This window comes from Hipposideros armiger, unplaced genomic scaffold (assembly GCF_001890085.2).
Source record: "Hipposideros armiger isolate ML-2016 unplaced genomic scaffold, ASM189008v1 scaffold_2, whole genome shotgun sequence".
Taxonomy (NCBI): Eukaryota; Metazoa; Chordata; class Mammalia; order Chiroptera; family Hipposideridae; genus Hipposideros; species Hipposideros armiger.
In genome coordinates, this window is record NW_017731352.1 from 1,119,774 (window position 1) to 1,144,737 (window position 24,964).

The 24,964-nt window shown below is 39.9% G+C and overlaps 1 long non-coding RNA gene across 1 annotated transcript in view; it reads left to right on the forward strand.

Moving 5' to 3' along the window:
• LOC109379295 (uncharacterized) overlaps positions 1-17,944 on the forward strand; it is a 131,596-nt gene extending 113,652 nt beyond the window's left edge. The window contains exon 3 of the long non-coding RNA XR_002123173.1: positions 17,272-17,944. This is a non-coding gene — a long non-coding RNA (uncharacterized LOC109379295). The remainder of the gene's footprint in view (positions 1-17,271) is intronic.
• Positions 17,945-24,964: the final 7,020 nt, after the last annotated feature.

Here is a 24,964-nt window from a genome sequence, read left to right on the forward strand (position 1 = left end):
AGAATTTCACACAGCCCAAGCAACTGACACAACAGCTCACCTTTCAGGGAAAATGTGATAGTTTCTGATAAGCAGCTTATGCTAGTTTTCTTAGCAAATAGCCCGGAAGCATTTCTGTCTGTGGTATTTCTAGATGTGATAAGTTGAAGGGAACCTCTCTGACCATGCCATCGTCAGGCAGGCCCTTTTCGTTCAAGTGACAGCTATTTGGGAAAATGTAAACATGTGGCAATTTGAAAATGATATAAAGTAATTGATCACACAGACAGCCCAGAGCATGCATTGTTAACAGAAACACATGTCCCTGTTTATGGAGTTGTAAACAGAAAAGTGTGTATTTATTGTTGGAGGTGGAGGCCAAAGCCTGGGGCCAGATTAGGTCAAAGCCTTTTCACTTTTGCACATGGCCACACATAAAACCAATGCACATATTTTAGCGGCAGTATTTCCCAACGTGTGTTCAATGAACAAGGGACAAGGGGCCACAGTTTTCCCTTCTGGGTTTCACTTGCTCATCACAGAAACTTAATGAGGTGATAGTATTGCCATTTTGAGGCAGAAGAACTGGGGATCAGAAAAGTCTAGTAGCTTATCTTACGCCAAGAAGCTAATTCATAGCAAGAGTTATGATTTGAACCAACTGCTGACTCCAAAGCCCAGGGTCCCAGCATTCCACTCTCCTTGTTTTGTTTTTTTTCATTTTTTCAGATATGAAAAAAAAAAAGAGATGCATTGGGCAGGGCTTGCCTACATCTGCTTATTGTTGTGAAAATCTAGGGTTATGCTATCAGACCACAGAAAGACAAGGGGTCATAGTATTGTCCCTCTCTAATTATGCACCAAAGAAAACTTAAGGAGGTGCCTGAGTACCAAGGGCTTGGTCAGCCTCTGGTAAAACATAAAGGCAATTCTTTGGGGGGAAATTTCCAAGCAACTTACAGCCTTTGCATTGCAAAGGACGCTCTTGTGCATACAGAGTTTGCTTTCATAAATTTGGTTGCAGGCTATTTTGAGGGAAAATGCATCCCATCTTCCCTTTACCTTGCAGGTATTCAGTAACCATTAGACCACATTTTAAAATGAATCATGTGCACTGATGTTAGAGAAGGTTAGACTCTCTGAGCTGCCACCACTGACATATGACTACAGTGACAGACAGTCAGCGGTATTCAAACTGAATTAATCAGAAAACACAGCCTACTTCAATGTGACGTTTAGAGGGAGGAGGAATAGCTACTTATTTACCAAAGGGATGTCACTGAACCATCTTTCTAGCTGGAGATAGCCTATGGCTACATAATCCTTTCAAACCAGCAGTGGGGCGATAAACTACACTGGGAGCTAGGTCTTTTAGGCCGGTTCCCTCTTGTTCTCTCCTCTCGTTCCTCTAGCCGGCCCTGATTATTTCATTTTGGGCAAGGCCACAGGATGAAGTGGGGGATTCAGATGGCTTCTATGGTGACAACAGGGACACAAAGGGCCTTTGGAGATGGAGGCATTTGGTCTGATCATCCTCGAAAGCGAACACGCATCCGTATCAGCACCCTGGAAGGAAGGAAATATGGTAATAATGGTGCTAGGGGGTACCTTAATTTTACAAATATGTAATGCTAATTATGTAAACATTTGAGAACTCTGAAATCTCTTCATCATGCATGTCATACAATGGAAATATTATGCAGCCTAACTCGACATTATACAGTAATAATGTTATTTCACATTGGCTAGTTGACAAGCATGGGCCAATGCTGTCTATCAAACAAAACTGTTGTGCCAGATTGTATCTTGGCGATAAGTAGAGAAAGAGCCACTCAGAGTCTGTTTATGTATTAATCAAGGCATCAGACTCAGGCCACGCCTACAGATATGTCCTGTACTAAAAAAAATATGGAAATCTCTTGCATACCAGGTGTCCTAGTCAGCTTGAGCTGTTCTAATGAAACCCCATAGGCTCGGTGGCTTAAACAACAACAATTTATTTCTCACAGTTCTGGAGACTGGAAGTCTGAGGTCAGGCTGCCAGCATGGTCACAGTTCTTGAGAGAGCCTGCTACCTGGCTTGTAGATGGCTGCCTTCTTAGCGTGTCTTCACACGGGAGACAGCAAACTCTCTGGTGTCTCTTCTGTAAGGACACTAACCCTATCGTGAGGACCCTGCCCACATGACCTTACCTAAATCTAATTATTTCCCCAAGGCCCTCATCTCTAGACTCCATCACATGAGAGTTAAAGCTCCAACATATATGTTTTAAGGGACATAATTCAGCCTGCAGCACCACAATACAGCTGGGTATTTGTGGCTGACACCCCCCACACAAACACATGCATCCTTTGCTCACAAACTTTTATTTAGGCTTCAAAGTAAGTACAATTTAATGGTTCTGGTTTTCTTTCCAAGAGTTTAGGAAATTATCTTGCTATAACGTCCCAAGTTTTGTAGGCCCCTCACACTTAGGCAAGTGAGACGGATACTGCACAAATTTGTCAGTACAGCTAGTGGACTATTTTGCACCCAGGTTAGTTAGACTTGGTGAGGACGTGTGGAGGGATTATGACACTTGTCCCAAGACCAAGTACTTTGCTTCTAGAACAGATCCAACACAACATGTTCATTTTCATAATGTCACCCATCCTCCTTTCTACCTAATGCTTAACAGATACACTTATTTATTTTTTAACATTCCATAATAGTCACAGTGGGTAAGCGCATTCAGGCCTCAGTACCAGAAACAGCTAAGGTTCCAGTTTGAAACCAAACTTGCAGTAACAATGTCTGTTGGATACCTGAAAGCAACACCATTGACTTTCTTCATACAGTGAGTGTTGGAGTATTTCCAATGAGCTGTCGAACTAAAAATGGCTTCAGTCCTTAGATGATACAGAGACCTAGATGGAAATCAAGGGTGAAATTCTCTCTCTCTTTCTCTTTTCACTTCCTCCTCTGCCTCCTCTTTCTCCTTCGTTCTCTTTTGAAGAAGCTGTGAAAAACCTAAGGCATTTAAACTATTAAAGGAAGATATTATTGAGTAATTACCAGCCAGGGCTGACTTGTTAAGAGGTTGGTAAAACTTAGAGGCTAACTCTACATAGCATAAAGTGAAGATGATATTTGGTAATTATTATTTAATTTGAGCAATCTTTGCCAAGAGGTCCTTTTACAATTAATTAGTCTTCATTCAAACACAATTTCATAAGTGGACCCCGAAGTATCACCTCAGGAGAAAAATGCAGTACCAATAATATTACTATATCAAGAAATATCATAATGGAATCTATGACATGGCACAAATAATTATTCATAATCAAAACAAAGCATCCTCTAATTTTCAGAATATCACTCCTATTTCTCTCTCTCTCAACCTCTCTCTCTCACTTGCTAAAAGATAGAAAAATTTTCAAGACCTATATGGAAAGAGTAACTTAGTAAAATGCTTCTATTAATATAGATTAATTTTGCTGTGTGACTTGAACTTAGAAAATGCTGTTAAGTAAACTCTTCAAGGATTTATCAGGGTATTTCTTGTATAAGTTTGTAGTACAAACAAAGAACACCTTTTAGTCTGATTTGCAGATAATGCCAGGATGCGAGCATAATGTACACTTATTGCCACAGTTCTGTTCTATGTATTTTAATTCAGCTCAATTCATTTCAACTACCTGTAAGGTATGCATGTAGGTGACGCCTACTCTGTTGCAGTGACTGCTTTCTGGGTAATGAGCTCCTGCTAGATAGTAAATGCTTTACAGGCAGGAACCAAATCATAATAGACTTTCTACCTCATGTTTAGCAATCAATATTCAAGTGTGAACATGCACAGTGTGTTTGGGGAGTGCGGTACTGGCTAGCACTGGATAATAAGTGTTAGGGTAATAGGACAGGGGACCTGATTCTGGAAAGTCTTGAATATAGTCAAAGGAGACCCAGACAATAATGCTATAGAAACCAGAAAATGTTCCTGTGGTAAAGACTTCAGTCCATGTAATATCCATGCCATTGTCCAGTGCAATTTATCCAATTGGCAATTTTTTTTCTGTAAAGAGTAAGATAATAAATATTTTCTGCTTTGTGGTCTCTGTTGCAGCTACTCAACTCTGCAGCCATTGTAACAAGGCGAGCAACCACAGACAGTATGTAAGCAAATGGAATAGGTTGGATTTATCCCATGGGCCATAGTCTGGCCACTTCTGATCTGGTTCAATGCTTGCTGTTTTTAAAATTTGATAACAAAAGATTGTATGACTGAAGTCTTCTGAATGGAAAGAACAGTACTTAATAACTAATGTTCTTGGTGTTCTTTGATCATACACACTCCACACAGACCCACCAAAAATAAACGACAATATAACTCAGAAGTCACTGCACCTTTAAAGCCTACATTTGTAATGCTCAGGCTGAATTATAGGAATATGGATTGAGTGGTGAGTGAATACTGCAATGATCCTACCAAAAATAATGTTCAAACAAAAGATTGAATTTCAGTGACCCGGGTAGGCTAATTTAAAGTCAAAATATCAAGAAACTACTCAATTCTCCTGAGAGATCCACATTCATTTCCAGATGGCACTCAGCATTAAGACAAAGACAAGCTGAGTTCTTTGATATGTGCCAATTTTGCTCAAACATGAAGATGTGACTCACACAAAGTGCCTGCCTGGTCAGATATTATGGTGAACCTCCGGTCACCCTCGTCCAGCTATGAAGGACTGTGTGTGCCCAGCTTAAGAAGGAACCACTGGCAAGAGCTTTTCAGGGCGTAGTTGTGGCTCTCAGAGTCAACTATTTGCAAACATCTGGAACTTCTACTTCCATCCAATACTGTTAAGACACTTGTCCCCTTTGACAAGATAGTGATAATAATAATAGTGGCCCAGCAGAGAGCTGGCTGTGGCCCTTTGGGTGAGTGAGGATTGAGTGGCATTTCCTTTGCTTCCTCTCTCCCACTGGTTCCTGGAGTGTCCCTTCAGCCCAGGCATGATTTTTCTCTCTGTAGTAGTTTTGGAGATTTGAATTGGAGATCACACACCTTTAAGGCTGTTATTTTCAAGTTTTAATAATGTTTTGCAACTCATTTCCTGTTTCTCAGCTGCCAACCTTTCCAAAAGCATTCCTTGTCAGGTACTAATTTGGGTGACGTGACGACCACTTGATCTAAATTTTTGGTGGGTAATTACTGAGTCAGAAGTGAGTAATTTTTTGATATCCAGTGGCAGTCAGAAAGGTGGGTATTTTACTAACCACTCATTAGAGATTCTCCAGTAGTGAAATGTCCTGAATTTTGCTCTGTTTGCAGACAGAAGAAAAATCTGACTGCTCAAATAAAAAGTAACTTCCTGCTTATTTTGGCAGCACGTACAGGGTGCATTGAAGGTTTTTATTATGAACCAACTCCAGAGTTTCATTGTACCTGCACTATTAATTTTGTATTGATCAAAGTCTCCTGAAATTACTTTCTCCTTCATTGTAAGTTATAAAAATTTTGCTTTTAATTTAGAAAATACTTGAAGATGTTTCAGTTATTAAGGATTTAAGAAATACTAGAAGTCCTCAGTAGTAAATCTTACTACTTGAAAGTAAAGAACGTCACCTTTTCTCTGAAAGTGGTACTCCTTTTCGTGTAATACTTCCAGTAGGTACCTTTTAGGTTTCTAAAATTGTTCATTTAATTTTTCTACCAGAAGAAATAAACAACAAAAATGTTTTTGCTGAGAAATGAAACTTCACTTAACCTTGAAGCATGCTCATGTACCCATTTATTGGAAGCAGTGGAAACATGTTGTTTTGGGGAACTTCTACTTTTATTTTTATTTTTTAAAAGTGTCTATTAAAAATCTAGTTAGCATACAATATTATATTAGTTTCAGGTGTATACCATAGTTATTCAACATTTATGTACCTAAAGAAGTGATCACCATGATAAGTCCAACAACTATCTGACACCATATCATGCTACCACAACATTATTGACTATATTCTCTATGCTGTATATTATATCCCCATGACTTATTTGTTTTATACCTGAAAATTTGGACCACTATTGTCCTTCACCTTTCCCCCTCCCCTTTTTAATTTTTAAGTTACAGTTCATATTCAATATTATTTTATATTAATTTCAGGTTTAAAGCATAGTGATTAGACTTTTATGTAATTTAAGAAGTGATCCCCCTGACTAGTCTAGTACTCACCTGGCACTGTACATAGTTATCACCATATTATGGACTATATTCTCTATGCTTTACTTTACTTTACATCCCCATGACTATTTTGTAACTACCAATTTGTACTTCTTAATCCCTTCACTTTTTTCACCCTGCTCCCCTAACACCCCTGCTATCTATCACCACAATAAATCTAGTACCCATCTGACACCATATGTAATTATTACAATATTGTTGAGTATAATCCTTATGCTATATCCTACAACCCCCAGACTACTTTGTAACAACCAATTTGTATTTAATCCTTTCTCCTTTTTCATCTACCCCCTCAACCCCCTTCCCATCTGGCAACCACCAAAATGTTCTCTGTGTCTATGAGTCTGTTTCTGTTTTGTTTGTTTATTTTGTTTTTTAGATTCCACATATAAGCAAAATCACATTGCATCTGTCTTTCACTCGTCACAATACCCTTCAGGTCCATCCATGCTGCCACAGATGTCAAGAACCCATTCCCTTCTGTGGCAGAGCAATATTCCACTGTATATACATACTTCCTCTTCTTTATCCATTCTTCTATCGATGGACACCAAGGCTGCCCCCACATCTTGGCCACAGTAAACAATGCTGCAATGAACATATGGGTGTATATGTCCCCTCAAAGTAGCATTTTGGGTTTCTGTGGATAATTATCAGGAAGTGGGATTACTGGGTCCTTCTTTGTGTCTTATGATAGCCTTTGTTTTAAAGTCTATTTTGTCTGATATAAGTATTGCTACACCAGGTTTGCTTGTTTGTTTCCATTTTCATGAAATATCTTTTTCCATCTCTTTACTTTCAGTCTGTGTGTGTCTTTCAATCTGAAGTGAGTCTCTTGTAGGTAGCATATGTAAGGGTCTTGTTTTCTTATCCATTCAGCCACCTGTGGTTTTGATTGGAGCATTTACTCTATTTACATTAAAAATAATTGTTGATAGATATGTAGTTATTACCATTTTATTACTCATATTTTGATCTTTTAATTTATTTTTTCATCTTAAAGATATCCCTCTAACATTTCTTGTAATACTGGTTTGATGGTGATGAACTCCTTTAGCTTTTTCTTGTCTGGGAACCTTTTTATCTGTTCTTCGATTTTAAATGCTAGTCTTTCTGGGTAGAATAGTCTTGGTTATAGAGCCTGCTTTTTATCAGTTTGAATATTTTGTGCCAATCCATTCTGGCTTGGAAAGTTTCTGTTGAGAATCAGCTGACAGTCTTATGGGAGCTCCCTTGAAGGTAACTAACTGCTTTTCTCATGCTGCTTTTAGGATTCTCTCTTTGTCTTTAAACTTTGCCATTCTACTTTTAATGTGTCTTTGCAGGGGCCAGTTTGGGTTCATCCTGTTTGGGACTTTCTGAGCTTCCTGAGCTTGTATATCTATTTCCTTTGTCAGGTTAGGAACGTTTTTTTCAGTCATTATTTTTTTCAAATAGATTCTCAATCCCTTGCTTTCTCTCTTTTCCTTCTGGTACCCTTATGATGTGAATGTTGTTAGCTTGATGTTGTCCCAGAGGTCTCTTAAACTATCCTTTGGGGGGTTTTTTTGGGTTGTTTTTTTTGGATTCTTTTTTCTTCTTGCTGTTCTGATTGTGTGTTTTCTGCTACCTCATCTTCCAAATCACTGCTTCGATTCTCTGCTTCTTCTAGTTTGCTGGTGATTTCTTCTAGTGCATTCTTCATTTTAGTTATTGTATTCTTCACTTCTGACTGGTTCTTTTCTATCATTTTTATGTCTTTTTTTATCCTTGCTAAGTCTCTGCTGAAGTTCTCACTTAATTCCTTGAGCATCCTTATAACCATTGTTGTTTGCCTCCATTTCATTTAGTTCTTTTTCTGGGTTTTTCTCATGTTCTTTGACTTGGCATGTGATTCTTTGTTTCTCGTTTTGGCTGCCTGTGTTTGTTTCTATGTATTAGGTATGGCTGCTGTGTTTCCCAGTCTAGGCAAGGTGCTCTTATGTAGTAGGTGCCCAATGGGGCCCTGGCACAGTCTTCCTGGTCACCTGTTCCAGGTTCTCCAGGAATGTCTCTTGCTGGGTTATGTGTGCCCGTCTGTTATAGTTGAGCCTTGATTGCTATTGGCATGTTAGTGGGTGGGATTGGCCCTCAGGGTGATTGGCTTTGGGGTTTGGCCATATCCAAAGCTTATGGGCTGCTGTACGGGAGGCTTACCCCACTGAGTGGGATTCACCCAGCAGGCTCTGGTGCCTGTTGGGACCACCCTTTGTGTGTGCTGCTTGTGGGGCTAATTAGGTGGTGTTCTGCTGTCTGAAGCCAACCTCCAAGTATGTTGGTTCTGGGGCCTCTTGGGAGGGGCTCCAGGGCAGGCCCAGGTGAGCCACTGCCTGTGACTGGCCAGGGAATACCTGGTAGGAGCTACAAAGTGATCCATGGTTGGTTGCCACCTGTGCTGGATCTGGAGGCATGTGGGAGAGGCCATGCTATGAGCTGAGGATGGCTACTACCAGTACCTGGTCTTGGGTAGCTCCACAAAAAGCCAGGACACTCTGAGGCCTGCTGACAGCTGCTGGCTTCCATAAGGTTCAGCTGCTGATAAAGCCTCCTGCATTATGTAGTTGGGTGAGTCAGGGTCCCAGTGAGTCAGCACATTGGAGCAGTGGAGCTCACCAGGCCAATGAGATTCAGGATTTGGCCTGTGGGGGCGGGCTCAACACGGGAAAGATGGGACCCACCTGCCGGCTACATGGGAGAAGGGACCCACACAGGGAAAATGGGGACTGTTCCTCCAGTCCTTGCCCTGAATTTACACAATGTAGCATCTCCCCATATGTCTCCAATGCCTCCAGGGTCGTCGTTTCTCCACCGGAGCCCACAGTGAGTACCTGCGCGGGCTCTTTAACAGGATGGCTGGGGTTTTCACAACCTTACATCCCACCCGGATGATTGGAATTACTGCTGTTTTTCACATCCAGAAGTTGTGGGGCCTCTTTTTCCCGGCACCAGTACTCTGGGCTGGGAGCCTGGTGTGGGGCTGGGGTTCCTTGTTTCTTCATGGGGGACCTCTGTGCCTGAGATATCTCTCCCAATTTACAACTGCTGCACATGGGTGTGGAACCAACCTGTTTCGTGTCTCCGTCCTTCCTACCAGTATCAACATGGGTTCTTCTTTACAAGGATCTTAGTTATAAAACTTCTGTTCATCTAGACTTCAGATGGTTCTCCAGGTTGATTGTTCTATAATTTAATTGTAATTCTGATGTGTTCATGAGATGCAGCAAGCACAGCATTTATCTACTCTGTAATCTTGGATCTCTTCGATCTGAACATGGGGATTGTCTACTTTTGAAAACAGATGGCAACATAGCATATCATGTTCCTTTAACTTCAAACAGAAAGTTGAACAGACATTATAATCACTCATAGAGTTTTTTCCTTTAATAATGTCCTATGATTAGATCACAACTTTTAACTATAATTAGGCCAAATGTACAATATAAAGTTACAACTTTAAAATACAGTTTCAGTATTCAAGACTCTATCCACAAATATCCAGTTTAAAAGAGATAAAATTATTTAATTGATTTGAATAATTCTGTATTAGCTGATGTAACAAATTAGTGTAAACTGTGTGGTTTAAAGCAACATAAATTTATTCTCTCATAGTTCTGGAGGCAAGAGTCCAAAATCTATATTACTAAGCCAAAATCAAGATATCAGCTGGGCTATGCTCCTGTGAAGGCTCTAGGGAAAATTTTGTTACTTGCCTTTTCCAGCTTCTTGTGGTTGCCGGCATTCCTTGGTTTGTGGCTGCATCACTCCAATTTCTGCCTCCATAGTTACGTTGCCTTCTCCTCTTCTCTCTCTCTCTCTCTCTCTCTCTCACCTCCCTCTGCCTCTTTCTTACAAGGATTCATATGACTACATTTATGGCTGATCCAGATTAATCCAGGGTAATCTCACCATCTCATCAAATACCTTAATCATATCTGCAAAGACTCTTTTTTTTTTCCATATAAAATTACTAACATGATCCAGGGAATGGGATATGGATGTCTGGACCAGGGGGAAGGGGTCATTTTCAACCAATCACAAATATTTATTGAATATTGATATTGCATAAGACAGAAGAGCATCTATACCCTAATTGAAGCACAATATTTGCAAGAGTTTGGAGAAAATAAAACTTACTCTCTCTTGAGAATACAGAGGTTATAAAGAAAGGAAAGTGTAAACTTGAAAATAGTTATGAAATTGAAGGTAGAAACAGGGTAGAGAGAAATTTCTAATGAGTGAAAGATTTTTATGGAAGCTATAGAAGGGAGGGAAACTTGACATAGATTGTAGTATTGGATTAGAACCTTGGGTTCCAAAACCAGATTTCTGGGTTTAAATCTTCACTTTGCCTTTTTCTAGCTGTTTTTCTTTGTTTGCTCTTTCTGTGTATCAGATTCGTCATGTTTGTAATGGAGATACTGGCATCTAACTCATGGGGGTTGTTACAATATTTGAGATACTTAGAACAGTATTTGCATATAGTAAAATATAAGTTGCTATTGTCATCCCTAAATGTCTAATATTTTCTTATTGCTTATGTTTATTCATAAGACATTTGTTTAGAAGGTGAGTCAAAGATCCAGGTTTATGTATGACCTTCAATTTCAGCTTAGTCTGATATTTTCTTCTCCAGACCAGGCTTCCTTAGTAGTTTCTTTAGAAGACCCCTCATGTTGGGAAGAAACAGCATAATACAGTGAAAATAACATATGCTTTATAGTTACACAGAACAAAGTTCATATCCAGACTCTGCCAGCTCTGTGACCCTGAGCAAGTTGCTTGCTCTCTCTGAGCTTCACTTCATCTGCTCAAAGCTATTGATAACACATTTCTCACAAGATCACAGTAAGAATTTCATCATGTTCCTACGGCAAATGCAGAAGGACTCCCCAAATATTCTATCTGCTCCTTCATATTTCTTTGCTGCTTTGCAGTTAGGTGGTGCCATGTGACTAGTTCTGGCCAATGAGTTTTAAGTGCCACTTGGGGCCAAGGAACACGAGAGCTGGTGTGCAGCCCTCCAGATGCCTTGCCCCCTGAGAATCTAGGGGATCATATGTTCTGTAAGGTGTATTTCTGAAAAATTCTAGGGATTGTATTCCCCCCCCCACCCCTGGACATTCACATGGGATATTGAGCTGGAGAAAGAGGTAACTGTATATTCTGTTAACCTGCTGAGGTATAGGGGTTATTACTACAGCATGACATAGCTGTATCATTTTTGCATTGCTCCACAAACATAATAGTTTAACACAGCACACATTTATTATCTCCCAGGTTCTGCTGGTCAAAGTCCAGGCTTGACCTAGGTGGATTCTCGGCTTACAGTCTCATGGTGTGAAAATCAAAGTGTCTGTTCTTAACTGGAGTTAGGGGTCCTCTGTTAAGCTTAATTATTCATTTCCTTGAGCTTGTAGAATTGAGGCTCCATTTTCCTTGCTGGCTGATCTTAGCTCCTAGAAGCCATCTGCATTCCTTGCCATAAGCCCCTTCCACCTTCAAGTCAGAAACAGAGTATTACTTTCTTCATGTGTTTCAAATCTCTGATTTCATCTTCTGTGACCAGTCGGAGAAAACTTTCAGCTTTTAAAGGGTTAGGGTGATTACTTCAGAGACACCCAGTTAATCACCCTATTTTAAGATTAATTGATTCGGGGCCTTAATTACATGTGAAAAATCCCATTTCAGCAGTACCCAGATTAGTGTTTGTGTGTGTGCACCAAAGGTTGGGAGTCTTGGGCATCATCTAATTCTGCCTACACAAGATGATATCTTCATTCAAAGAATACCTACTACATAACAGGTTCTTAATAAATATTAATTTTTTTATCACCACACTCTGGACACTTACCCACATATTAGTATTTTAGAAGAAATATTACACAAACATTCTCCTTGTGAAGAGTCTTAATTTCTTTCCCCTCTTCTCAGAGGAAGAGAAGCTCTGTTATCAATTTCATGAGAATAATATCAAACCATTTGCTATTGTTTATATAAACACATAAATAGTAGTATCAAACAGAGAATATGGCTTAGTGTGTGTATGTGAGTGAATTTGTTTGTGTATATATGAATTTATATACTTGTGTTTTTATATAAGTAGCATCATACTAAGTATATGCCATGCAACTTGATTTTTCACTGAAGAAAAACTCTTTTAGATGTTTCCATATCAAATGTATGGAATACATCAGAGACCTGTGTTGTTGCACAACATCCATCAAAGTCTGTTTAGCTGTTTACTTGGTAGACACTTAGGTTGATTCAAATTTCAGCTATCACAAATAATTCCACAATAAACATCCATGCATATGACTCTTTATACTCATGTCTGAAAGTTTCTCTAAGTTAGATGGTGAAAAATGGATTTGCTGCACTACATATAGCATATGTATATTTTAAATTGTGGCCAAGGCTGCAATACTGATCTCCAAAGTTCCTGTAAAAATTTTAACTTCCACCAGCAGTGTACACAAATTATTGTTTCCACATACCCTCACTAATATTTGATGTTGGTCAAAGTTTATATAAATATAAACTATATATATATATATATATATATGCAATTTTATATGTGAATATGGTATATTGCATATGACTATTTTATCATTCTAGAATCATTCATGGATAATGTTCACTTTTTGTTTATTGTTTTATACTTAGGCTCCAAGTAACTTACAAAATATTGACTTGCATGATCTCTGCAGTGCGACAACATGTAGCCTTTATGTTAAAGTGCTTCAGATTCCTAAATACTCATCTCCTCACTCTTCCTTTGAGATCTAAGAAGGACCCATTTCTCTTAATACTCTTTCTTATGTCCTTGGGTCTTCTTTGAAGTCATCAGCATCTTGGAAGATCTTAGCTGGGAGATAGGAGGAAAGAGGGCAGTGGGAGATAATAGATTAGAAATATTAATAATAAAATGCATCATACTACCCCCTGCCCCCAGGTAAATCTGATAATGTTAACTGTCAATGGTGCTCATGTGCACATGCAAAGGGTTTTATAAAGAGACCTATAGTAGCAAGCCCATCGCCATCATTTAAGACTAAAAAAGTGAGAACTCTTTTTAAAAAAAAAATATGCGTCAGAGGCAGCATTGGCTAGTCCAATACCAGCATATCTTTTGCTATCTTCTGCTAGTAAAACTCTTCCAGTGAATATGAAATTAATGGAGAAAATATTGATTTTGGCTGTTAATTTGCTTTCAAAAATTGAGCTCCCGCAATCTTGGTAGAGTAAGTCTAAGACATATCTGTTTATCCATTTATTCCTATTAAAATGGCACTTCTAGAAAATATTATTTGGTATTAATCTGGTGAATAGTGTTATAAATGCCAGAGTTTATGTTTATTATACTTATTAAACTGGTCCTGATATCTCATAAAAATAAAATAAATGGCAGGGTTAGAAATTGAATACTTTGTATAATTCTTCAAATCTTTAATATTCTGTTTATTAAGTTTTTATTGAAATACAATACATGGAGGACAGAGTGAGTGAGCAGAATTTCAGAGCTATATAGCAGCTGAGCTCCAGCAGTCCTGGGAGAAAAATAGCCACGCTACTATTTCTTTCATGAAAATCTCTTAGACTTCCAAAGTCTCTACATTCCTGGAAATTTGTTCTTCAGAGATAGAATGGAGAAGTCACCTTTTTCCTTTAGGGAGTGCTTTTGTTGAAGAAAACAGGCCGAATTAGAGACTTTCCACTTATCCAGAGCTGATTGGATTTTCCACCATTGTCACATTTCCATAGGAACAGAAACAATCTCAGCAGTGAGAGCAGAAGGAGCAAGGAAAGAACGCTGACAAAGGCTTGGAGAAGCACATAGGCAGAAATAACCTTTTGGGGAATTCTTGGAGGAAAAAAATAACACTGACTTTTCCATCATCATTTCTTCACCTAATAATAGTGCTGAGCACAGGATATGCCTCTTGCCTTGCACCATTTGGGGACAGGGAGTAGCTAAATTGAAATTGGGGTCCAGAGAAGGAAATTCATGGAAGTCCAGTTTAATGGAATTCTAGCTATTGCATGAGAGAGAATGAAGAGGCAGCCATGTTGCTAAAACTTAGGAGTAACTTTCGCTGTCAGGGAATCGAGCTCTTTTATGAATCACTTAAACTCCCTTGTGCCTGCTTTTACAACTTGACAGTGATAATATCAATTACTTTTCAAAAATTTCCCTGGTCTATTAGAGTAAAATGCTAATTATCATACAGCACTATGAGAACTTCCAAAGTAATGCAAGATATTATTAGAGCAATACTAAAATATTCCATATGGACCTAAAATCTGAATGGTCATATTTCTTGTTTCTCTCTATGTGTCAAATCTGACCTAGACAGAGGACTAACATGGAGAGTAGGCACAGTAAGTAATTGCTTTCATAGGATAACTTAATAAGTTCTAGAAATACCTTCGGTGTCTATAACTGGGTATAGAGATTACAGAGTCATTTCTGTAGTAGTAATTGAAACCATAAGACAAAAAAAAAATGCATTCTCTAAGAGAAAGAATACAGAGCTGGAACAGTTAAAGATGAACCTGGAGCACTAGGCATTTTTTTTTTTTGTAAAGGGCCAGGCAGTAAGTATTTTAGGATCTGAAAGCCATGTAGTCTCTGCAGCAAAAACTGAATTCCGCCATTGAGCATGAAAGCACCCATAGACAGTACATAAACAAATGTGTGTGGCTGAGTTCTAATAAACTTTATTTGCCAAAATAGGCAGTGAGACCTACTTTGATGACTCCTGCCCTAGATCATAAACCTCTTAAGGACAAGGACTCTATCTTATTTACTACATGTCCCCAATAACCTACGTGACTGACACCTAGTAGGGGCACAACTAAGATTTTTTAAATTAATAATAAATTATTACTTTTCTTTGTTTACTGATTTAAATTAAACACTGTGTTCTGATTCTGTTTCAATGCGCTTTCTGTGGGGTGCCTAAAATGTAACAGGCACTGGGCTATTTTACCTGACAACTTCCATTGTTTTATTTGTTGACCTTTTTTTTTTTTTATCTTCAACTTATTTTTTTTCTAGTTGCTTCTGTTGTTTAGTTGCTTATTTTGACTGTCAGAAGTTCCTCAAAAGGGATTCAAAGTAAGCACATTTGAGAAGTAAACAATGAGCGTTTTTATGAATTTGCATTTTTGATGTATTTATTTTACTAAACTATATCCTTTAAGGGAGACATCATTCTCTAATGTGCATTCTATATAACACCAGTTCTGCAAGACGTTTCTTTAAAAAAGGTCCCTTAGTGAAAAAACTTGGGCAACTGTATATTCCGTCAGTTGGAGAGTCAGTCACCAAAGGCACTAGGTACTACAGTAAAGAATCAAAGAACCCTGATAATTTTTGTTTGACCCTCTCATGCAATGGCCTGTGTGCAAACACCTGCAAATGTCATTTGGTGCAGGATCACAGCAGGTGCACCAGTCCCTGTTCTCTGAGTCCCGGGGAGATGTGAGAGAAGGATGCTGGGGCAGAGCACAGCAGGATGTACTGCGGGGCTGTCTTCCTGTAAGGGACTCTGCCACCCTACTGCTCTCCCTTTGTATGATGTAAGCATGAGAACAGTCTTCAATGAGGAGAAGTGGGCTCAGACACCTAGCAATCTGAACTTGGACACCAGCCATTGGATGCTTGCTGGAAATTCCAGTTGCCCGGTATCTGGAGACTTGAGGGGCTTTTGGGAAACTGAGTCTCAGTGCAACTGCTGCTAATTAGAGGAGAAGGAGCTTCTGAACCCATGGGGAGTTGAAGCTGCTCCTGCTGAGAGAGTTAGAGCCACTGTCCCTGCTAGCTCATTTCTAGGCATTGCAAGAGGGATCCCATACATGCAATTTTCTAACTGTATTTGGAAAATTATGCTTCTCCCTTCACATGTATATGTGTGTTGTTTTGTAAACCACCAATGGAATCAATGTTTTGTGTAGCATACTTTGGAAACACTGCATTAACTACTGTGATAGAATAATTTTTAAAAATGGCCACGAATGTTCACACCTCCTTATAGCCACACCATTTGCAATGTGACTCTGTGGTCCTGCCCATTAAAAAGTAGAGTCTCTCTACTCTATCCCTGAACCCAGCCTAAGGCTGTGAGTTGCTTCTGCTAGTGGAATTCGGTGGAGGTGACGGTGTGTCAGAGCTGAGGCTAACCCTCAAGAGGCCTTGTACCTTTTCACTCACTCTATTGGACCCCTGTCATTACCATGAGAGCAAGCTTGAGCTATTCTGCTGGATGCTGAGATAATGGACCAGTCACCTCTGAACTCCTAGGCAAAAATCAGCCAACCATCAGACAAAATAGTGAGGCCATCCTAGACCAACTAGTCCCACACTGACCCCTAATCATGGGAGAGATCCCAGCCATGTCCAGAGAGCTGACTACCCAACAGAAAGCTGATAAGAGTAAGCCCAGCAGAGACCAGAACTATGCAGCTAATCTGTGGATTTATGACTAATAATAAGCACGTAATGTTTTAAGCCACTGAGTTTTGGGGTTCTGATAGCTTTGGGCTATTACTATTATGCAGTAATTGCCACGGACACAGCTACTAATTTTTGGTCTTTTTACGTTCCATTTTATATCCATGAAATCAAGGTAAAGCAGTGACTTTATTGAAAGAGAAAATTGGATCATACACACAAAAAAGATAATTAATGAAGAGTACCATACCAAGAACATGCGTGTTAACAAAGGGTTATTGTAGATATGTTGTTTTCACTCAATATGGACAACCGTGTATAGTCATAGACTAATAGTGTAAAACAGTGTGTGGTTGTATGTGGTGGGGATGGGTCTCAGGGGTGTAGACAAACATCTACAGAGAGACATTTTTCTGATTCTCTCACACAGAGCCTCCCCTAAGCACTGCATCCATCAGGTATCAGATACAATACTCATGCAATCAGACAACATTTCTGGAGATTTCTCTCCAACCTGAATTTTTTTGTTAACCTGTTTTGTCTGGAAATAATGAGTAATGGTGTGAAAAACTTCATGTTATTTTGTTTGTTTGTTTGTTTTTTGTTAGGTTTTAAGCTTGGAAGGTAGACGAAGAATCTCCTCAAAGAGCTAGAAAGATATAAAACAGTAAAATGACACCGAGTGCCTCCTTCCCCCACCCACCCCCAGTTTCTGTCCAGGGGGAGACATTGAAGCACAGAGGCCTCTCTCCTCTCAACAAAGCATTCATGGATAAACAAATTGGTGACATCTTCCTCATGCCCTGAGAAGCTGTGAGTGCCACATGAGGAGAAAGGATCTATCTTCTAGGGCAACGAAACAACGGCCGAGCAGCTCACGGAAATCGGGGGCTCGCAGGACCAGCACAATTCTTATGCCACACACTTGAGGCACTTAACTACTGCGATTTGCTGGGATGCAGCCAGCTAATGGAATTTAAATTAATGATGTACATTTCTTTTAGTTTAAGTTGTTAAACTGTATTTCCATGTTTGATAGTCATTTGCTAAATCTCTGGAAAACACTGCATATATAATAATATGCTGGAATCCCCTGTAGCATTAAAAAAAAAAAGCTAACAAGTTATATATGATTTACTCATTTGCGACACATCTGTATTTTAGAGAAACATTAGTATAATCAGAAGAAGGATTGGGTTATTGATTTGAATTCCAATTCAAATATTATTTAGGAAGATTACACTGGAAAAAAAAGATATACTTCTATCTTTTCTAAAATGAGAGACTTTGGCTCACTCCTTAATAAAAAGGAAAAATAAGAGCTGTAGAGAAATAAACAATTTCTCATAGCATAATAATTTTGTTTTAATTTAACCAGACATTTTTTATTCTTTTATTTAGCTCCCTGAACCCTAAATAACAGAGGTAAAAAATAATTTACTCATAGCCAATTAATGTGAAAAACTCAATATATAATCTTTTCACAGCATAAATGACTTGATTCTTTGCACTTTGCTAATTTGGAAAAGTGCATAAGTTTGCAAAAAATTAAGGAAGAACATTTAAGACAGGTTTCTTGAAGTTTTTCTTGTTATCTTCATTTATAGTGAATTTATTACAAAACAAACATAGATAAGATGTTTAAGTTTGGTTTATATTACATATTGGTATGCTCTTTCCACATATATAATATTGTGGTGGAAATGACACTGAACTAAGGGTCAGAAGACATGGGTCCTAGTTCCATCTCTAGCACTTAGGAACCAGGAAAGCTCAAATTGGTTGTTTAACACCTCTATAAATTGGTTGATTCATGTGTTAAGTGGTAATAATAATATTAAGTTAAAATATGTAAAATGGACAGTATTTGACCACTTTTGACCATAGACATGACAATTTTATATAGTTCAACCTAATAATGCTCTTATAGGGCTAATGTGTGAAATAAAAAAAATAAATAGAATATTTTGGAGTACTATAAAATGTACGTAGGATTTTTATTATCCGTGTGTGTGTGTGTGTGTGTGTGTGTGTGTGTGTGTGTGTGTTCACACACAGGAAACCCATTTGGCATGGCTGTAATAATAATTGATACAAATTGCTACACATTGATTTGCCTGGGATGCAAAACAGATTGAGGGGATTAGATGGAATGAGCCAACTTTTATGATTGTTAGTTTCTTCTCCATTAAAATGTCTACAATTTGGCCTTTACATTAAAAAAAAAAATTTAGTTACAAACTCAATAGCAAGCAAAGGATTAAGTCTTTCTTTACCTATTAGACAAATTAATGAACTGGCTCCTTTGTAGCCATCATCTGGATACAAAGCATTTGAAATTGAATCCAAATGTGTCTTTCTTTCAAAGACATTTAAATATTAGATTCTGGTTCAATAGCAAGCCATCTTGGGTATTCCCAGGTAACCGATGATCTTATGTCTTCCACTTTCCCTCTGGCCATGCAAAAACACCTGCCCTCTTCTGCTCTGGGACTGCACTCCTGCAACACCCCACACCCCACACCCTCCATCCTACAGCGTGCCCAAAGGACCCCAGCAGCTTCACTTTTTTGCTAGTTTAGGTGTGCTAGTCTCAGCTCAGCCACAACCAGATCTTTGAATTGAGGTCCTGCGGAAGTAGCCAACCCATCTGCAGAGAAGAAGAGAGGCACCATGAAATGCACTGATAGGATCGAGTGGTTTCAGAAAGAGTAAACACGTTATCTTCCTTTCTTATGGCTTTCTGACATGATTGTGGTCTCTTGTGAGGCCCAGCTTTACTTCCTGCCCTAAGGTTTTGTGCATTATCATGCATTCTTATAATGTTTACTTAAACTGGTCTGGTGGGTTTTTGCCCCATTCAGGGTTTTTACCACGTTCCAGGGACACTCTAGCTTCCATGGACCTTTGGCTTGTTTAAGAATCACTAGACACAATCCTTCTCCTCTGTTTAGATTTATATCTTGCCATTTTTATGTATGTTATACCAACATACAGGGTTTTTAAATGCAATTGTTTATCAGGTTTATACTCAAGTGACTTTTGGCCTTTAATCAGAATCAAATTCACTCAAATGTTTAAGAGAAAAAGAAAGGATTTTTTTGTTAAGATTTTGTTGGAGAATTGGGAAAGGGGAACAGACAAGTTGCTGTCCTTCTGTTCTTCAGTCTAGTTGTGGAGGATGTCGCTTCACTGGCCCATGTTGGTATTATCATTGCACTCTTCCCAGGTGAGGCAGATGGGTCGCCAGCCACTGGACGACCACTCACAGCGGCTCTTGGCAGCTCACACTAGCTGCCAGCCACCAGCCACTCACGCCAGCTGGCAGCCACTCATGGTAGCTTATAGCAGCCCACTGCAGCTCCACTTCAGCCTACGTTGTCGCTGGTGACTCATGACAGCCCAGCTCCAGGTCGAGCTGTTGTTCACCATCTTAGCTGTAGAGGGCGCAGCATCACTGGCCCTAATGTGGGATCCAAACCGGGGCCCTGCTGCTCAGAACTGGCGTCCCAAGCCAACTCTTAACCAATGCTCCACTCAGCCGGCCCAAGAAAGGATTTTTGATAGTTAAAGATATCCAAAGAGCTGTGCTATGTGAGACTGAAAAGTACACATCCAAGGAGGATTTCCAAGAACCTTTTAAGTAATTATAGCTTCTTTGGACTATTTGGATGGCCTCCTACACTGCCTGTTTTCGAGGCAGCAACCCTCAATGGGCACGATAAAGAGAAAGTCACTTTTCAGAGTTGCACCTTGAAATGCATATTTTAAGATCACCACATGATGAAGTAATTATAAGTGGTATTGATACTTTTCCCACTATGAACCTCAAATTAGTGCTTTTTAAAGGTGGAGATTGACAACTGTGGCTTCCAGCAGCTTAAAGTAAGTAAATATAAACAAAAAACTGAAAAAAACCCCAAATCAAACATTTTTTCCCATCTAGCTTCTTCCCAGTGGTGTAATCAGAGCAACCAGGCAGCAGTGGTTTCTTGAGTCTGTTTGGATAGAGCCTCTTACAGACCTATTTTATGTAACGGTGGCACGGATGCCCTTTTGTATTTTGCAAGCGAGAGAAGTCTTTATGTTAGAGTCTCTCTGAAGGACAGCAGTGACACTGTACTCTAGGAGATATTTCTTGTTTAAACAAGTTACAAGAAGATTATTTGAAGGGTAACAGCCAGGTTATGTACCCCATAAAAGTACAAATGATTTACAAATATTTAACAAGGAAAAAACTAATTATGCTGCTCTTGTCACAGAGAGGCCAGCCTCAGAAATGGTATAATCAATATGGGAATGTTAGCTGTAATACAGTCTGTCAGCTTTTTAACCAAGCAAAAAAAAAAAAAAATCAGCAAGTCTATACACAAAGTTGAGTCCTCTGCTCCAGCCCTGTGAATTTTATACGTATATCTGGTTGCATATACCTTTCACATGTAAGGCGTCTGAACATTTGGAAGTCATTTCCAAGGCCATTTAGGAGGGCCCCCTTGGCCTGAGTTTAAATGGAATTCTATGAGAATTGGGGGCTTCGCAATGGGTCGCTGTACACCAAACACAACATTTTGTTCTCTGGATGCTAGTATTTCTTGGGACATGTGTCCTTTCCCACCAAATTTACAGAAATCTGATCTACTGAAGAAATTGTTTTCTTATCATGTGCCTATTTGAGGAGGTGCCCATTGTTGTCTGTTTTGCATGGTATTATATATGTATATAAATGTAATGATACAGATACATTCATGGGTATCTCAGGGCCCAGGAAAATTGCCCATTAGGGAGGCATCAGTCTGGAATGCTAAACAAAAGTAGCTCTCTCAATGGTATGATGAAGGAGGGAACCATGTAATGGTCATGAACACAGCTGGAGGGGGGGGGAATCTGACTCCATGAATTTAGCTCCCAGCTCTGGCCACTTAATATTTAGGATCTTGAATGCGACTCATACGCTACAAATCTTTCATCTTAGAAGTGGAGCAAGCAATGGGAGTTATTTTAGAAGGTTATGGGGAATTAAATTGTGCATGAAAAGTGTATCAGACAATCTCTAGCATGTAGTAAATAAATACTCAATAAACGTTAGCTAATAGTATCAAACCAAAGCGTTTCCTATTTCTAACTCATGTCTTAGCCTTGCTAACTTCTGGCAACAAACGGTCACTTTCATAGTAATGGCCCACATTGTGGTGGTATTTGCCAGCATCTGCCTAACATTTGGGAACTAAACACTCTACAAGAGTCACATGTGTGTCTCTGTTTCCCCAACCCCCAACCATATTCACTGGCGTTCCTGGGCTGTTTCACATGAGCTCATGGACCATCTCTTACTTTTCCTGTTGCTGTTGGCTCCACCTACAGCTTCTGATGGTGGTGCTTTGCTGCTGTAGTTACAGCCAAGATCCGAAAAGGACTCTGCCTCCCTCCTGCTGCTTCCAAAGTTAGCAGTTTGTCAGAAGTCACAGGGGTGCCATGCCCTCTTATTGTCCCCACACCTTGTGAGTTCTCCAGTGTCTCTCTCTCCTATTCCATGGCACATTTTGTTAGCCCCATTGCTTACAAAAAACAAAAACAAACTTCAACTTCGCCTACAGCGCCCCCCACAAGGGGCAGGCATGCACATGTAGGACGAAAATAGAGACCAATATCTAACATAAATAGGATGTTTTCCTCGCCATCTAAGGCTTTCTTTCAGGTATCTGCACAAAAGTGTCCTTTCCCAGCCAATTTTCCCAGGAGATCGGTTCCTTGAGCCCCTGACCAATATACCAGTTCTTACATACATACGTGCCCAGGCACTTCTGAATACCAACTGAGACTCAGCATAGTTTTCCCTCTATGTGACGTAAATGGCATGGAATAGTCCTGTATTCCAAAAAAAGTTTACTCCCTATAGTTTGGGAGGACATGATTTGACTCATGGCAGGTGTCTGAGTCCATATAGAACTGAAGGCTTGGTCAGGGCACCCTGTATTCCGTGTTTAGAGATGCGAACGTACCATAGATTCTACACATAAAGTTCTCAGAGTTGGGCTGCCTCTGATTTGTGGCTTTGTTTCATAGTTTGGGTTAGTTACCACATTTTACATTGTAGTAACTTTATTTTACTGCTACTGTCACAACAAAGCAAAGCAGCTATTATCTTATAACAAACTAAAGCTGCATTGCTAAACCATCACATCTAACCAAACCACAGTGCTATAACACCTAATTTACAGTTTATTCCAATTGCATGGACACGGGGAGCATAATATATATATATATATATATATATATGTATGTATGTATTTTATTTCATTGGCTCATCTGGGCCAACGGCTTTGAAGTTTGGGGGGATGGTTATAAAACAGCTGAGGTTCCATGTTGCTCACAAGACTTCTATTTAGAGCTGGGCAGCTGAGTACACATTAGGGCTGGATTAAAATTGTCCATGTAGTAGAATGACATCACACCCAGGTTCTCACACCTCTGTCCAGCCAAGCTAGAAGGCTGCTTCCCCAAGCTTCTGCAGGGCTGCCTTTCCCAAGCTCTGAGCACTGCTGTGTAAGGGGTTCTTAAGGGTGAAAGAGTCTCAAAGAGAATCCAACAGGCCAGTCAGTTAAGGGTTGGAGGGGCGATAGGAGAGAGCACAAGGCAGAAATGCAAAGCAGCTTCTTTGCACCTGTACAAAAGCATAAAGCATACTGGTGTGTTTCCATTGAAGAGTGGGGGTCTGGTTAATGTTAGGGATGAATTACCCGAAACAGAAGCTAAAGAACTGACAGCCTGACTCCTTTTTCCCTCTTATAGGTTCCTGCACAAGACAACCTTACCACTACTCTCATATCTAAGGCGAACCTTTCCTTCGAGAGCAAACCACTTCCAAAGGTAACGCATAAGAAGTTCCTAATCGGGGGCTTAACATGGCTGTTCATTCCTCCCGTCCCGCTCACCACATCAGGCTCAGCTCTTCCTCTGTACTCGTAACTCTCAATTACACCACAAGCCATGGCCCTTGGATTAGCTGGTGGTATTGCACAAAGCAATCTGGGTGAAGAGGCATTTGGGAAAAGGAGTGGATGAAGCATAATGTGGAGGCAAGAAAGTAGGAGCGATTTAGAGTGATCCCAGATTTCTGGTGGTCATGGGTCAGTGTGGTAGAGCCATTTATTGAGACAAGGAACCTCAGAAAGGTAGAGATTTGTGAGGTATAAGAGTTGATCACCTACTTCTTAATATAGTCATTTGACTATTCTAACCATTTGTCACTTACAGTGTATCCCCTGGCACTGGTATTCAGAGTTTTCAGCCTAGCATGGTGATATCACAGGTTAGGGACCAATAATCACCAGTTAATGGCTATGGGGCAGTGGTCCCCCTAAACCTGAGCACATCAGGCCTCAGTTATCAGTCTTTGGAAGGCTTTTCCCTGGTCCTGACCTGGCTGTACTCCTCCCTACATGGAGAAGAGTTTGCAGGTTTGCGGGAGTGAGCCCGAGCAGAGACTGCCTTCACATCTAACACATATTCCACATACCCGAGCCTGCTTCTGGGGACAGTGCAGAATTCTGCCAGCTCCATATTCCTGGGCACAGACCATACTGCTGGTCAGTGCACATCTGGGTGCCAGGAGTGGTCAAGGTAAGCCAAAGGGTGGTTGCTTGCAGGGATAAGAGGTGAAAAAGTTTGGATGCCCTTATACATGTGGTGTGGCATGAAGCCCATATGGAAAGTGAGGGTGTTGTGTTATGAGGCAAGACTTGGGAACTGAAGACCAGCTTTCTCTGCACCTCCAACTTTCTGTAACAAATTCCAAGGACCCCAAAAATCTTAATTTGAAACCTGAATATCCAGGTGATTGCAAATGTGTATTTGCTGAGGTAGGGGGATAGGACATATTTTTAAAAAATAGTTTGTTAGCTTGACATACTTTAATATTTAGGTCTCGTACATGTACTCTTGACCCCAGTCCTGAAATGTCAGTGGTGGGTTTGAGGGGGTCGCTGGGAAGCACTTTATGGTCAGGGTACCCTAAGCACACCTTGTAGGATGTGGCCACGACAGCTCCCAGCATTGAACTTGATGGGACTCCATCACTGACCATCGGCTTTTCAGTGGGTCTGAGACATGGAAAGAGAATTATCACAGGCTTAGGCTGTGGCACAGCAGAAGGACTTGGGTTTTTTCTCTTAAGTTATTTTGATCCCTAAGTAACTCAAGCTCAGCCCCACTTCATGCTTAATCTATTCTCTCTGATAATATCATGCTAATTTTCTTTCTTTCTTTTGAAAGAATAACATTACAGTGTTTGAATTTGTTTGT